At 53.3% G+C, this 12551-nt stretch overlaps 1 protein-coding gene across 2 annotated transcripts in view; it reads right to left on the minus strand.

Moving 5' to 3' along the window:
• Positions 1-10101, minus strand: part of Scn5a (sodium voltage-gated channel alpha subunit 5) — a 97925-nt gene extending 87824 nt beyond the window's left edge. Inside the window, exon 1 of one of the 2 annotated variants that reach the window (XM_034524981.2) lies at positions 9975-10101. The gene's annotated coding sequence lies outside the window, so the exon portion shown is untranslated. Of the gene's footprint in view, positions 1-235; positions 321-9974 lie in introns of those variants that run through there. The other variant, XM_076917901.1, reaches the window with a different exon arrangement.
• Positions 10102-12551: the final 2450 nt, after the last annotated feature.

Below are 12551 nucleotides of genomic sequence, written 5' to 3' on the forward strand. Positions count from 1 at the left end.
TTCCAGCTCTTGGGAGCGGAGGCAAGCAGATCTCTGTGATTTTGAGACCAGCCTGGTTTACACACGGAGTTCCAGGATAGCCAGGGCTACATAGTGATTTAGTAAGACCATGTCTCAAAAAAAAAAAAAAAAAAAAAAAAAAAATCAAGAGGGGTTGGGGGAGGGAGAGAGGGAAATAAAGGGAGAGAGAGAGAGAGAACACCCATATTTCAGAGGGTTGTTTTGTAGTGTGTACCTATGTTGCTGTTGCTGTCTCGGGTCTTGGCCACAATACAAATGCAGTGGTCACTAGCTGCTGTTGTCGTTGTGGTCTTTGCTGACTCGACCATGTGTCATTTAATCCTGAAGAGCCATAAGAATTACATCATTAGGCCATTTGTCCTGTGGACATGAGCGTGCACTTACACAAACCTATATGACGCAAAATAGTCACTTGATGTGGTCACTTCCCCCCCCACACACACACACTAAGAAATTACTCCACAACACAACAGTTCTCTGAGCAGAACACCCCTAAATTCAACATAGCCTTCAGTGTAGTCTGGAGAGGTGATACACACGGACCATGTAAGGCAGCTGCCTGCTTTTCCTAAGGAGGAGTGCACTCTAAAATTACAATAGAAACACAGTACAGAAAGTACACTAAGCAGGGCTGCAGAGCTGGCTCAGCGGTAGAGGGCATGCACTGTTCTTACACAAGACCCAGGTTTGGTTCCCAGCACCCATGTTGGATAGCTCACAACCATCTCTAACTCTAGCTCAAGGAGATTTGATGGCACCCTCTTCTAGTCTCCATGGGCTCCTGCATACATGGACATAACACAGGCCCACAACCCATACACATAAATGATAAAAAAGTTAAAAACACACAAGCTAATAACATAGTTGCTTACCATTGCCAAGTCTCACACACTATTCATAATTGCACATATACTTTATGCTCACAATATAAGTTCGCTTCCTCAGCAGCACACACGTGTGCACACATGCACGAACACACACAAGGACAGCTCTGTGCCGCACAAACACACACACACACACACACACACACACACACACACACGGACAGCACTGAGAGCTGAGATATTAAGATAGATACAGCATCGCTGGGTGGTAGGTATTTTGCAGTCCTCTCAGAATCTCCAGAGATCACAGTCCTCTGTGTGGCCCGTCATCATTGTGTATACTGTTACACAGCAAGTAACTGCATTATTGTTCGCATAGAGACCCAGCACAGAGTGACCCCTTCCACAGCAGACCACCCTGTCTGTCTCGTTCATTTTAAGTCCCTGGTACATCTGAGTGCCTATATCACCTGGCAGAGAATTCATTTCTACATACATGGAATGAACTGGATGGTTGAAGGGACAAATACTTGGGTAAATGCTGTCTAGTCGAGAAGCCACACCTTGACTCTGGGGGTGGATATGGGGCTAAGAGCCGTGCCAGAGTTGTCTCTTGTTCTTTATGAGCCTTTCATTGCACGTGTGTGTGTGTGTGTGTGTGTGTGTGTGTGTGTGTGTGTGTGTGTTCCAGTGAGTGTGCACATGTTCATTAGTGTCTGTTTTAGAGCATGTTATTTTATCCTTGCTACAATCCCAGAAAGGGAGGAGAGTATTACTTTTCATTTCTAGGTGAGAAATCTGATACTCAGACATTAGAAAACCCATAACCACTGCACTGCACTACCCATCTCCTTCATCTTTGGCCAGAGCTGAGAGAAAGAGACATCAATGGAACTGAGTGTGTGTAAAGAGGGCAGGTTCACCCCTAGGAGGCTGGGTGGATGCACCTGAGGAGATGGCTGGTTTCTGCCTGCGCCCAGCATTGGCACCTCCTCTGACAGAAGTGAGTCTCTGGCAGTTTTCCTCTTGGTTCTGGTACTGCCCAGCAGTCATTCACTCACTGTGTGTGGCTCTCAGGGCTGAGGACAGGGCTACAGTAGATGGACCCTGTGTGTGACCCACGGTGCAGGCTTAGCAGGAGGTAAAGAATGTCGTGTCCGTTAATCACTTCTAATGTTGATTACCGTTAAGTGCATATTTAATTTGATAATATACTGGGTCAAAAGAAACATGTTAAAATAACTTCTGGTTTCTTTGTACTTTACAAAAAATGTAACTACTAGAGACCTCCCAGCTCCATGGCTGGCATCCAGGGATCCTGTCCTGTTCGATTGGACATCGCTGCTCAGCAGGCCCCACCTGCTCTGGCATCAGGCCTCTGGATGTAGGCCCGAGCCACAGAAGCCACTGAAAGACTTGTACTGGTACACCAGAAAGTAGCCACCTGGTTTCTGGCAGTGGTTATGGGTGGCCACGGACGCTAAAGCCACAGGTTGGGATGATGGGGGAAGGAAGGGGAGGGGTCCACAGAGTGTTCACACCATCCCTCCCGCCCAGGCAATTATCTGTACAACCCCAGCACTCTAGGGTAACTGCTTGGACAAAGGCTCCACGGGGGTGCCAGCTGGTGCCCCCGGCCTCTGCATTCAGAGGTCCCTGTTCCCAGATCAAAGGCACATTGACACGTCCTTGCACCCGGGCCTCAGCTAACCTGCTCCCTGCTGGCTCTGCTCCTTTGAGGTTGCAGCAGAGGCTTTAACCCTGTCTAGTCCAATCACAAGGAGGAGCAGGGCAAGTCTGAGCCGCTCCCCATCACCTCCAGAAATCTCAAGGAAGTCCTGCCCAATCACCCCCATCCCTCCCGAGGAGAACACGCCCACCCCAGCTTCTGGGGATGCCCTAATTTACACACATTTGCATCTCATTTATTCCAACACCCAGCTAACTCTGCTGACAGGAAAACCTTATCAGCTTTAGTTCAACAGAAGTGAATCCCCAGGCAGGGATAGAACTGGGCTCTGTCCAGGGCTGGGAGCTGCGGTGGGGTCTGACCTTTCCGGTCCTACCTTGGATTTGCCCACCTGCCAAAAACAAACCAGGAGTTCTCCTAAATCTTGTCCTTTTCTCCCCCCCTCAACCCCCACAGAAAGCATGGAGCAATCATTTCTCCACTCCCTTGTACTGGTATGTGTCTAGATGCTAGGTCTGAGGAACACCAGAATCCACAGGATCCCCCTAAACACACACACACACACACACACACACACACACACACACACACACACACTGCAGTACCCTGTGAACACAGCAGCCTACCACCATGCCCAGCCTTCCCTGTCAGCCCTCTCATAGGCCTGTGCACACAGGATCTCTAAGACAGGTGTTGGTGTGCTATTCTCCAAGGGCCTGACACTGTCCAGCCCCGGATCTCCAGGGCAGGGAACTGGATGATCTAACACCCTGTGACCACAAAGGGACAGAGTTAGAGGACTGGCTTAGTCACAAAGGGGCCATCTATCCCAGACTCTGAACATAACACACACACACACACACACACACACACACACACACACACACACACACACACAAAGTGCCCTGCATGGGCTCCTCCTGCAGACCCTCAAAGTGCACACTGCAAGAAGACAGCCATCAGCATCCTGACTCTGCTGAGTCCAGTATCTTCCAACTCATCTTTCTGATACCTGAGCTGAAAACGCCTTCACGGGGGAACTGTGTACGGATGCTATGGCAACCGAGGCATTTATGGGGCACCTACTGTGTACATCGAAGGAGCTATTCATACCCCCAGGGAAACCTGAGAGGCTTTCCCCCTGGGGTCTCTTACTGCCCAGAGGGAGATGGACTAACTCACGGAGACACCGAATCTGTGCCACAAAGGCATCCAGGACACACTAGAACCATATAATGCACTTAACGCACTTCTCAACCGGAGTGCAATTTAAACCCAAGAAACACACTCATCAAGTGTGTACAGTTAGATGTGTATTGCCACCCAACTAAGACATTCTCGCCCCCCTAAGGTCCCTGCTTCTGACCCTTTCAGTCGGCTGCTTGATGCCTAGCACATAGGTTTATGCAGCCTCTTGTCCAGCACCACAAATACATGCAGGCTGTTTTAGGCAAGCTGGCTTTCATTTGTGGGTGAGCACACAGTAAACTACCTGTGCATTGAGGCTAGAAGTGACCCGTGTGGGCACCAATAAAGATGAGGACTAGAAGGTGCCTGGTGTCTGTTCTCTCTGGGGATGGTAGGCGGGGGAGGCTCCTTAGGAAGGGCTTTCTTTCTTTCTTTCTTTCTTTCTTTCTTTCTTTCTTTCTTTCTTTCCTTTTATTTTTTTTCTCTCATCTCCTTGCCTTGGACAGATTCTGAAACGGATGCTCGGCAATTATACATCTAATCGGCACTCGGGCTCAGTGAGCGAGCGGGGGCTTTCCCTGGGTTTCCAGTGCTGTTGGCAACTAGCTGTCTATTTAACTGGCAGTCTGTGCTGCATCCGACCCAAGTGCACTGTGGGGTGGGCGCTGGGTGCCTGTGCCTTCTTCAGCTCAGGTCTCTGGCTGTGTGGGTAGGCCTCTGTCCCTCGACTTCCTTGCACTCCTGTGCTAACTGATGACCCCTGGGTGGGGCCCTGGCCAAGGAAGAAATAAACTGGACTTCCTAGCTTAGCTGAGTACCCCAAGAGGTTGGTCTTAGTCCCTTGCCTGAATCAATGAGGCTGGGCTTTAATGCCAGGCAGAGGGACTGATTGTTGAGGTTGGTTCCTCCCTTGGCAGGGTACCCTTGCCCTGAGATCAGCCCTCCCCACCCAGTCTGCCTCAGATACACTCTACAAACTGCTCTGGTGCCTAAGCTGCCAGGCTGCCTCTGCCTGCCTTCTAGTCTCTTTGAAAACCACCCCCAACACCAGGTTCTTTCAAGAATCCGTCCCTGCCAGAGAGGTGTTTTCTACCTTCCCCATCCAAGGTGGGACTCCACTGCACACAAAGTGGCATCCAGGACCAAGGTCCTGACGGGCTAAGGCCTGCCTGTGTCCCTGGGTGACCCTGAGACCCCAGGGTAGCCAGTGTTGTCCCTGGCTCCAGGAGTGTAAGAACAGCCATCGATAGTCAGTACACAGGGCTCTCCAAGTGGGCAAGAGAAACACAGGGCCACACAGGCTCTGTAAGAACAGCTCCACCCCTGCCATCAGCAAATACCCCTTGGGGGACTCCACTTTCCACTGACTCCCTGGGAGATTTAATGAGACTGCAATGAAGAGGAGAGAAAGGACTCAGGCACAGAGCATAAACACCCTCTCCCTACCGAGCAACTACAAGCCAACTACAGGCCGGGAGAACCAAGTCCAGCCCTCTCTTGCAGCTTCCCCCAGTAGACTCCAGGCCTGTCTCCTCCAGGCAGGCTTCCTGTTGTTCCACACTGACCAACTCTGGAGAGGGGAGTCTGGACCTCCATTCTAAGCTTGTCTTCTATCTGTCCTGGAAAGGTCTTTCTGGCCCAGGGGTGACAGTGGGCGGCTCCAAGGTCCTCGGTGCCCCTGTCTGCCCCTCAAGAGTAGAGGATAGACTGAGGAGTGGATTAAAGAATCTATGTCAACGTCTCTAAGGTTGTGCTGTGATGCCTGTCCCCAAAGTCTGGGGGTCCCAGGCCCCAGGAGTTGACATGGGGTCTCTATAAATAGTGCCAGTACATATTGATCATCTTTAAAAGACACGGTATGTTCTAGGCCCACAGGAGAGGAGAGTCGTATCTAAAAATAGCTTCATTCCCAAGAACTGCTGCCAGCGCCAGCCCAAGGAGAGTGGTGTAGGCACACAGAAGGGGCAGTCCACTGAGGGGGCGGGGATAGAACGGAGGCTTGCCTCCTCTCCATTCCCATTTCTCGCCCTCTGCCCCAGCCACTGCAGACATCCTTGAGCTAGTTTCTGCCGCAGGGCCTTTGCACAGACAGCTTCCTCTTCAGTGTGCTCTTCCTACATCTTTCTTGTTATTTAGGTCCTCATCAGTTGCCTCTTTCAGAAGCTCCCTGGTCAGCTAGGCTCTACACAGACTCACTGTCCCTCACACCAGGAATCCTACGTCACCCTTCCACAACACTTGCCACTACCTAAAAATCATCCTCTCCCTGTTTTGTGGTATAAAAGTCTCGCTCTCTACGACTATGCGAACTTCACAGCCGCTGGATACTTAAAGCTTAAGTATACATAAAGTAGATGCTGAATGTTCTCTATGTGCTGACCACCCCACCCTCCAAGATAGGCTCTACTGTCTCTGAACTCGGTGTGTGATTAGCCTGGCCTGGCAGAGAGGGTGACTGTCAGACCCAGGCATTCCTACAACTGGGCTCTATTGCCTCTGAACTCGGTGTGTGATTAGCCTGGCCTGGCGGAAGGGGTAGCCATCAGACCCAGGCATTCCCACAGCTGTCCTGCTCCCCAAACGTCCAGCCTCTGTCGGTGTCTCCTCTTCTCTCTCTGACCTCTACCCCCAGGATTTAGCTGTGGAACTCTGGTTCCAGCTTCTCTTGTCCAAATTCTGTCACCATGGACACCTGCTCTAGGCAAGCCCATCCAGCCTCTTGTCTCTAAATACAGCTTTGGGGATTCCCTTTTCTCTCTAGAGAAAGGACCCACTCAGCACGCAGAGGCGGGAATCAGTTCCCGCCATGACCTTCCTCGCAGAGGTCACCTTATGCTGGCCTCCCTGACTGGCCCAATGGGCAAACTGTGCTGTGTATACCACTCAGATGCAGTTTTGAGCCACAGACTTCCGGTCCTTTACTTGAGATGTAAGCCCTTGCCCATGATGCACCACAGGACCGCTTAGTCTACAGTATCTACTCAGGTTCTACCTAAAGCCAAAATGGACCCACCCCTCATGGGCTCCCTCTCTGTCTCCAACCGTCAAACCCTTGAGAGTGTCGTCTACCCGTGCTCCCCCAGATCAACATCTTCTGCTCATCATGGGGACCTTAACCCACTCCAAACCAGCTGGCATGTCCAGTGTGTTCATTCACCAGAACCCATCCACACAGGGCACCACATCCCGTGAGCTCAGAGAGTGCCGTTTCTCTTGCCGAGGTCACCGGTGTCCTCACTGTGGCTCAATCTAATGGGCACTTCTCTCTAAATTATTCATTCTTGTTCATCTGTCCATGAACGGCGCAGACGGTACCTTCTAAAAATCTCTCAGCAGAAATGGGGGATTTCCCTTTCCTGGGGGGAGGGGCCCTTTCTACCTTCGGTGGGTGCCACCTACCCTCCTGGTTTCTCTCCTGACCAGGCTGGCCAGTGTCTCTGAGGATCTGGCTCTAGCCTTTAACACCATCAGAACCACCTGTCTTCTGTTTTCAGAAGAACAGTGCCTGCTCCACCCCAGAACCAAGAGAATTAGCATGCTCGGGGGCGGAGCTTCCAGCAGATGTTTTTATGTAAAGCTTCCCAAGTGATGTCCTGGTGGCCAGGCAGCCCTGGTTCCAAGGAACAGCCTCTGCTGGCTTCTAGAGCACCTACCTCCAGCCTTGGCTCCTTCAGGAAGCGTCCTTCACAGATCCTTCCCTCTAGACACCCAACTGAAGTCAAATTGCTCAGATCAAGCTTGACCACCCAGACCTCACCCACCCACACCCCTCACTGGATACACAGGGTAAAGGGTGGGTAGCTCTGGGTGCCTGGAAATGCATGGGTGGCACAGTGGCAGGTTTCTCAGCGGAGGACACCACAGGGTGTCACCAGGCCTGGTGCACCCCCTCAGCTGAAGGGTTTTCTAAGTCTGTACAGGCCCCATCTACAGCAGAGCCCGGCTGCTTGCAAGACATGTGCCACGACCCAGCTGCTCTCCCTTCCTGGCCTTTAGCTTCGTCATCTGCAGAATGGTTGCGTCTGAGGTCCTCACTCTTGGGCTGATGTGGGACGCTCTGGGAGATGAACCCCACGAAACGCCTGGTGTGGTCTGGTCTACAGAAAGCACTCAGTGCTTGTTAGCTATTTTTAGAACCATTACTGAGGATAAATTCCCAATTCATGAGAAGGGCTTGCAAACGCCCCCGTGACTGTGGCCTCGGCTTCTCCTCACAACATGGGACCCACTCGACTAACTTGTTGTATCCCTCCGTATTTTGTATTTGATTGGTTGATGACTGAACTACACTATCCTCACCAGAAAAACTTCTGTTCATGCTTCAAAACCCAGGCGGAAGGTTATCAAGGCTAGAACTACACTCTTGACTCTCTTAATCAAAATCGTGACCTCTTTTGTATTTCTGGGGAGACATCTGTCATTGACTCTTCCAAAAGCTTTCTCAAGGACAGGAATAAGTCTCCTGTCAAAGAGGCGGTGTTTTTTCACTGCTGCAGGTTGCCCCTAGGAGTCTCTTTTGTGTGGATTGCCTGGGCACCGGCCTCCTCCACTCCCCCATCCCCAGCTGTCTCTGGTGCTTCCCACTGTTCCTCCATGCTTGCTCTTCATGCCAAGTGAGTCAACCCTGGAATTCTTCCAGGGGAGCTCTGATGGCCACCACACACAGGGACTAGGCATCTCTAGAGGATGACAGCTGTCTGTGCCACATCAGGCTTTGAAAATGGGTTCTTAGCACCTGGGGGCCACTCTTCTTTCTATTTAGACCCTCTTTGGTCAGTTCTATGCTAATGTGGCCCCCAAGAAGTAGATTCCAAGGGATATTTACCCTGAGGGTCCTCCCCAGTCCAATGATTCTGTGTGACCTTGGGTAAGTTCTTGACCCCTCTGGGCCTCAGTACATGAGGTGGTAGTGAAAGTTTCAGAACCTTGAACAGAATATTCTAGCAAAGACCTAGTGTCCCTTGCTCCAGCTGTCTCTTGCTTCTGCAGCAGCCTGTCTCACCTCCAGCTCACTCTTCCACGTATTACCTTCCTTTGTGTGCACCCAGCCAATTCTAAGTGGGAAGGGACAGGTAGGGAAGTGGAGGGGTGGTCCAGAGCCAGGCTGCTCGGGGGCCTTAGTTCTGAACCACAGTGAATCTACGGAAGCTCTGGGGTTCGTGGAGGTCCTGTTCTGTGCATTTCTGGATGGTGCTTGGGGGTCACTGCTTGAAGGGGCAGCTCAGGTCCCCAAGGGCACACTGATCCCGCGGTCCCACTAGACTGAAGTCGCTAAGGAGACAAGAATGAGTTCCATGGCTGATCCTTGTAAGGTGCCCTCCAACAGGTGTTTGAAAGGCCTGCCTACAGCCAGCCCTCATCCTGCGCGTTTCCTCACATCATGAGCACCACGGCTACCAGTCCCCACCACATCACTGTCCCCACCAGTACTCAGACAAGGCTAGGCACCTCCACTTCCTCTCAGGGCACCTCCAAAGACAATAAACGCTGAGGTCCGGGACCTCCTCCCTCTCCCGTCCAGGTGCGCGAGTCTGTCCAGGTCAAAGCAAGGAGAGCAAAGAATTCTCCCGAATTTCCATGTCCAGAGATCTCTCCCCTCTAAGAGCGCACAGAGACAAGAGGAGATGCGACTGCTTCAAGGCACCAAGATCTCGGCGTGGTGGGAGCGCCCAAAGACATGGCACACTCGTAGATCTGACCCCCAGTAGAGCGCACAGATTCCTCCTAGGGTACAGAGATCTCTAACCGAGGGCACAGCCCGGGTGCTGGGTTTCTCCACCTCCGGGGCCCAGGGAAAACGAGTGCTCGGCCTGCTCCTTAGTCCGGGTCAGTGCCCGCTCAGCCCTTTCACCCCCAGCTCTCGAAAGCCACATTCTCCGCGCGCCTTGTCGCTGCTCTGACCTTGGGGTCTCCGGCCTCGGGAATCCGGGTCCCAATCCCAGCCCCTTGGCGAGTCTGCGCCAGCGATGGTCCGGGAGCCGGGGCCGAAGCTCCCCATCCCCCGGTCCTCGACAGCGCACGGGGAACCCGGAAGGAGAGGGGACCGGAGGAGACCCGCGGCGATCAGAGACGACCAAGGGAACCCTGGCCCGGGCCACCTGCGCCTCTCCCGCCCCTCCCCCCTCGGGGACAGCGGCTGCGGGGGCTGGGGACCCGGCCGGGCGGCCACGGGCCATCGGAGAGGAAAGTTGGGCGGCGGCGGAGGACAGAGGGGCGCGGGGGGCTGCGGGACACGGGAGGTGCTCACTCACCTGCTGGTCCCCGGCCCGCGTCCCGGGGTGGGCGGCTGCAGCGCGGCGCGGGCTCGGCTCGGCGTAGGGCTTGGGGCAGCGGGCGCAGGCTCAGCGGCCCCGGGGGCGCGATCCCCGCATCCCACGGGCGCCGCCGCCGTCTCGGCTCCGCCGCTCGGCTCGGGCTCCCGGGCTCGGCGGGCGGCGCGGGCTCGGGCTGGGGGCGGGGTCGGGGGCGGGCCCCGCCTGGGCTCGGCCTGGGGCTCCGGGGCCCCGGGCTGGCTCCGCCCCAGAGCGACGCGCCCGGGGCTCCGCACGTGGCGCTGCGCCCGCCTGGCTCGCGGGGAGAGCCACCCTGCCCGGCGGGGCGCACGCCCACCACTTTGACCCCGGGCGCGCCCTGCTGGAGACGACCGCCCACGCGGACACGGACAGACAGACACGCGGACGCACGCCGACCTGCGGACGCCTCGCTACAGAGAGCCACCCACGCAGACCTGGACCGGCACACACCGACAAACGTTCGCGCGCACACACACCGCCCAAGCCAGAGTACACAGACACGCCCCTCCTCGATGACCTGGGGACCCTACCCTAGACACCTCATTTATCCACGTGCATGGACATGGGCATGACCTGATATCCATGCTGAGACACACTGACACACACACATCTACATTGACATACATGCACTCGGATACAGATACCAACGCACAGATATGCACACGGACATAGCCATCATTGACACACACTCTGGCATTGAGGACCACATACTGATAAACCTAATGATACCACGTGACTTAGAGACACCTCCATTGACACATTGACATGGTGACACTTAGAACCACATTTCTAGAGACACAATGACAGTACAGAAACCCATGCATTGTAGATATTTATGTGGACTTGCTGACACATGAGCACAGACAGAAATCAAACACACCCCCAGACTCAGTATCAAACACACATTCAGCAAACACTAGCAAACCCACAGACACGAACATCTCCACACTCACCCTCTTGAGCCGGGTTCAGTCTTCTAGTTGGCCCACAGAGGGATACCAAGTCTCACACTGACAGGACTGTCCAACAAGGATACTGTCATGGACACTCATACACTTGGACAGACAACTGTGTACATGTAGGTACAGATTCATTCATTCACTCATACAGCTAGGCAGAGCCACAGGGAAAGGTATGGGGCCAGTGGGAGTACATCTCCCATATTTAAACATGAGAGACCACTGCTATAGGCCACTGTAAAGGACAGTGCCTCAGTGTCCATGGCTATCACAGATGCACAGAGGTGCACACAAACACATACACTCTGTCCTTTTTCCCTGAGAGTTTTCTTTCTCTGCAGTATTGTCAGGCTGCTAGAAAATAGTCACTCTGGGAAGGTAAAGCTGGTGCTGGCCTCCAAAGGATGCTGGGATTCTGCTGGGATTCTGGGTTTGGGAGCCAGGACATGTTTGGATCACATACATGCTCGCAAGCAGACGCACGCACGCACGCACGCACAAGGCACGCAGGCACCCACAAGGCAGACTTGTTTTGTTTTGAGACAATGTCTCACCATGTATCTCTGGCTCGCCTGGAATTTGCTATATGGACCAGATTGGTCTTAAATTCACAGCACTGGCCTGCCTGTCTTTGCCTCCCAAGTCCTGAAAGCTTGCGCCATCATGCTCTGCCCAGCAACTTCTTTATTGGAATTTTGAAGAGAGGGCTGTGGACCGGTAATGTTGTCCATTTGGGACTTGAGTGTGGGGCTCTAGGAGTTTCTGGTGCCTTGGAGGATATATAAGAAGTCAATATTCAGTGATGGTCCAGACTCTGAATGGGATGGACTCTGGAGGGTTTGACAGATGGACCACAAATCACTCAGCTGCTGGCCTCTAGCTCCTGTCAGGCCTGAGGTTGGCCAGCAGCTCCCACTAGTGGTCAAAATAAGAAGTGCGCAGATCCCTCTGTGAGACTCACCTTCACTGAGCTGGAGCCGGCACCCATCAGGCAGGAGGCAAAAATCAAGGACCAGAATGACCCACCCTCCCTGACATTTTTAACCACCAGCCTCTGGATTCAGAATTCAGATTCAGACTTGCAAACGGACTTTTGGAATGGAGAGAGGCTGAAACTAAAGGTTACTGGGAATTAGAGGGAAAGTCTCCCTTACTCCTGGTTCTGAGCCGGTTTTTCCTTTCTCCTCAGTGCTCAGTGCCAGGAAATGTTGCCCAGAGAGGTGGACTACACAGAGCATCAGTATACTAGGTTTAAAATCTCTCTCTCTCTCTCTCTCTCTCTCTCTCTCTCTCTCTCTCTCTTCCCTCCCTCCTCTCTCTCTCTCTCCTCCCTTCTCTCTCTCCCTCCCTCCTCTCTCTCTCTCCCTCTCTTTCTTTCTCCCTCCCCCCTCTGTGTGTAAAGCCTGTGGAAGGAGAAATGAAAATCCATATCCACCAGAGATTCAATCATGAACACACAACTGGGACTCGGAGACAGGATGCACACTGAGAAAGGGCAGCAGGCATTTCGTACCACCATTACTAAGAAATCCTGCCAGGTCCAAGATACTCGCCCTTCTTCGTTAGGCACTAGTTA

Source organism: Arvicanthis niloticus, chromosome 21 (genome assembly GCF_011762505.2).
Source record: "Arvicanthis niloticus isolate mArvNil1 chromosome 21, mArvNil1.pat.X, whole genome shotgun sequence".
Classification (NCBI taxonomy): Eukaryota; Metazoa; Chordata; class Mammalia; order Rodentia; family Muridae; genus Arvicanthis; species Arvicanthis niloticus.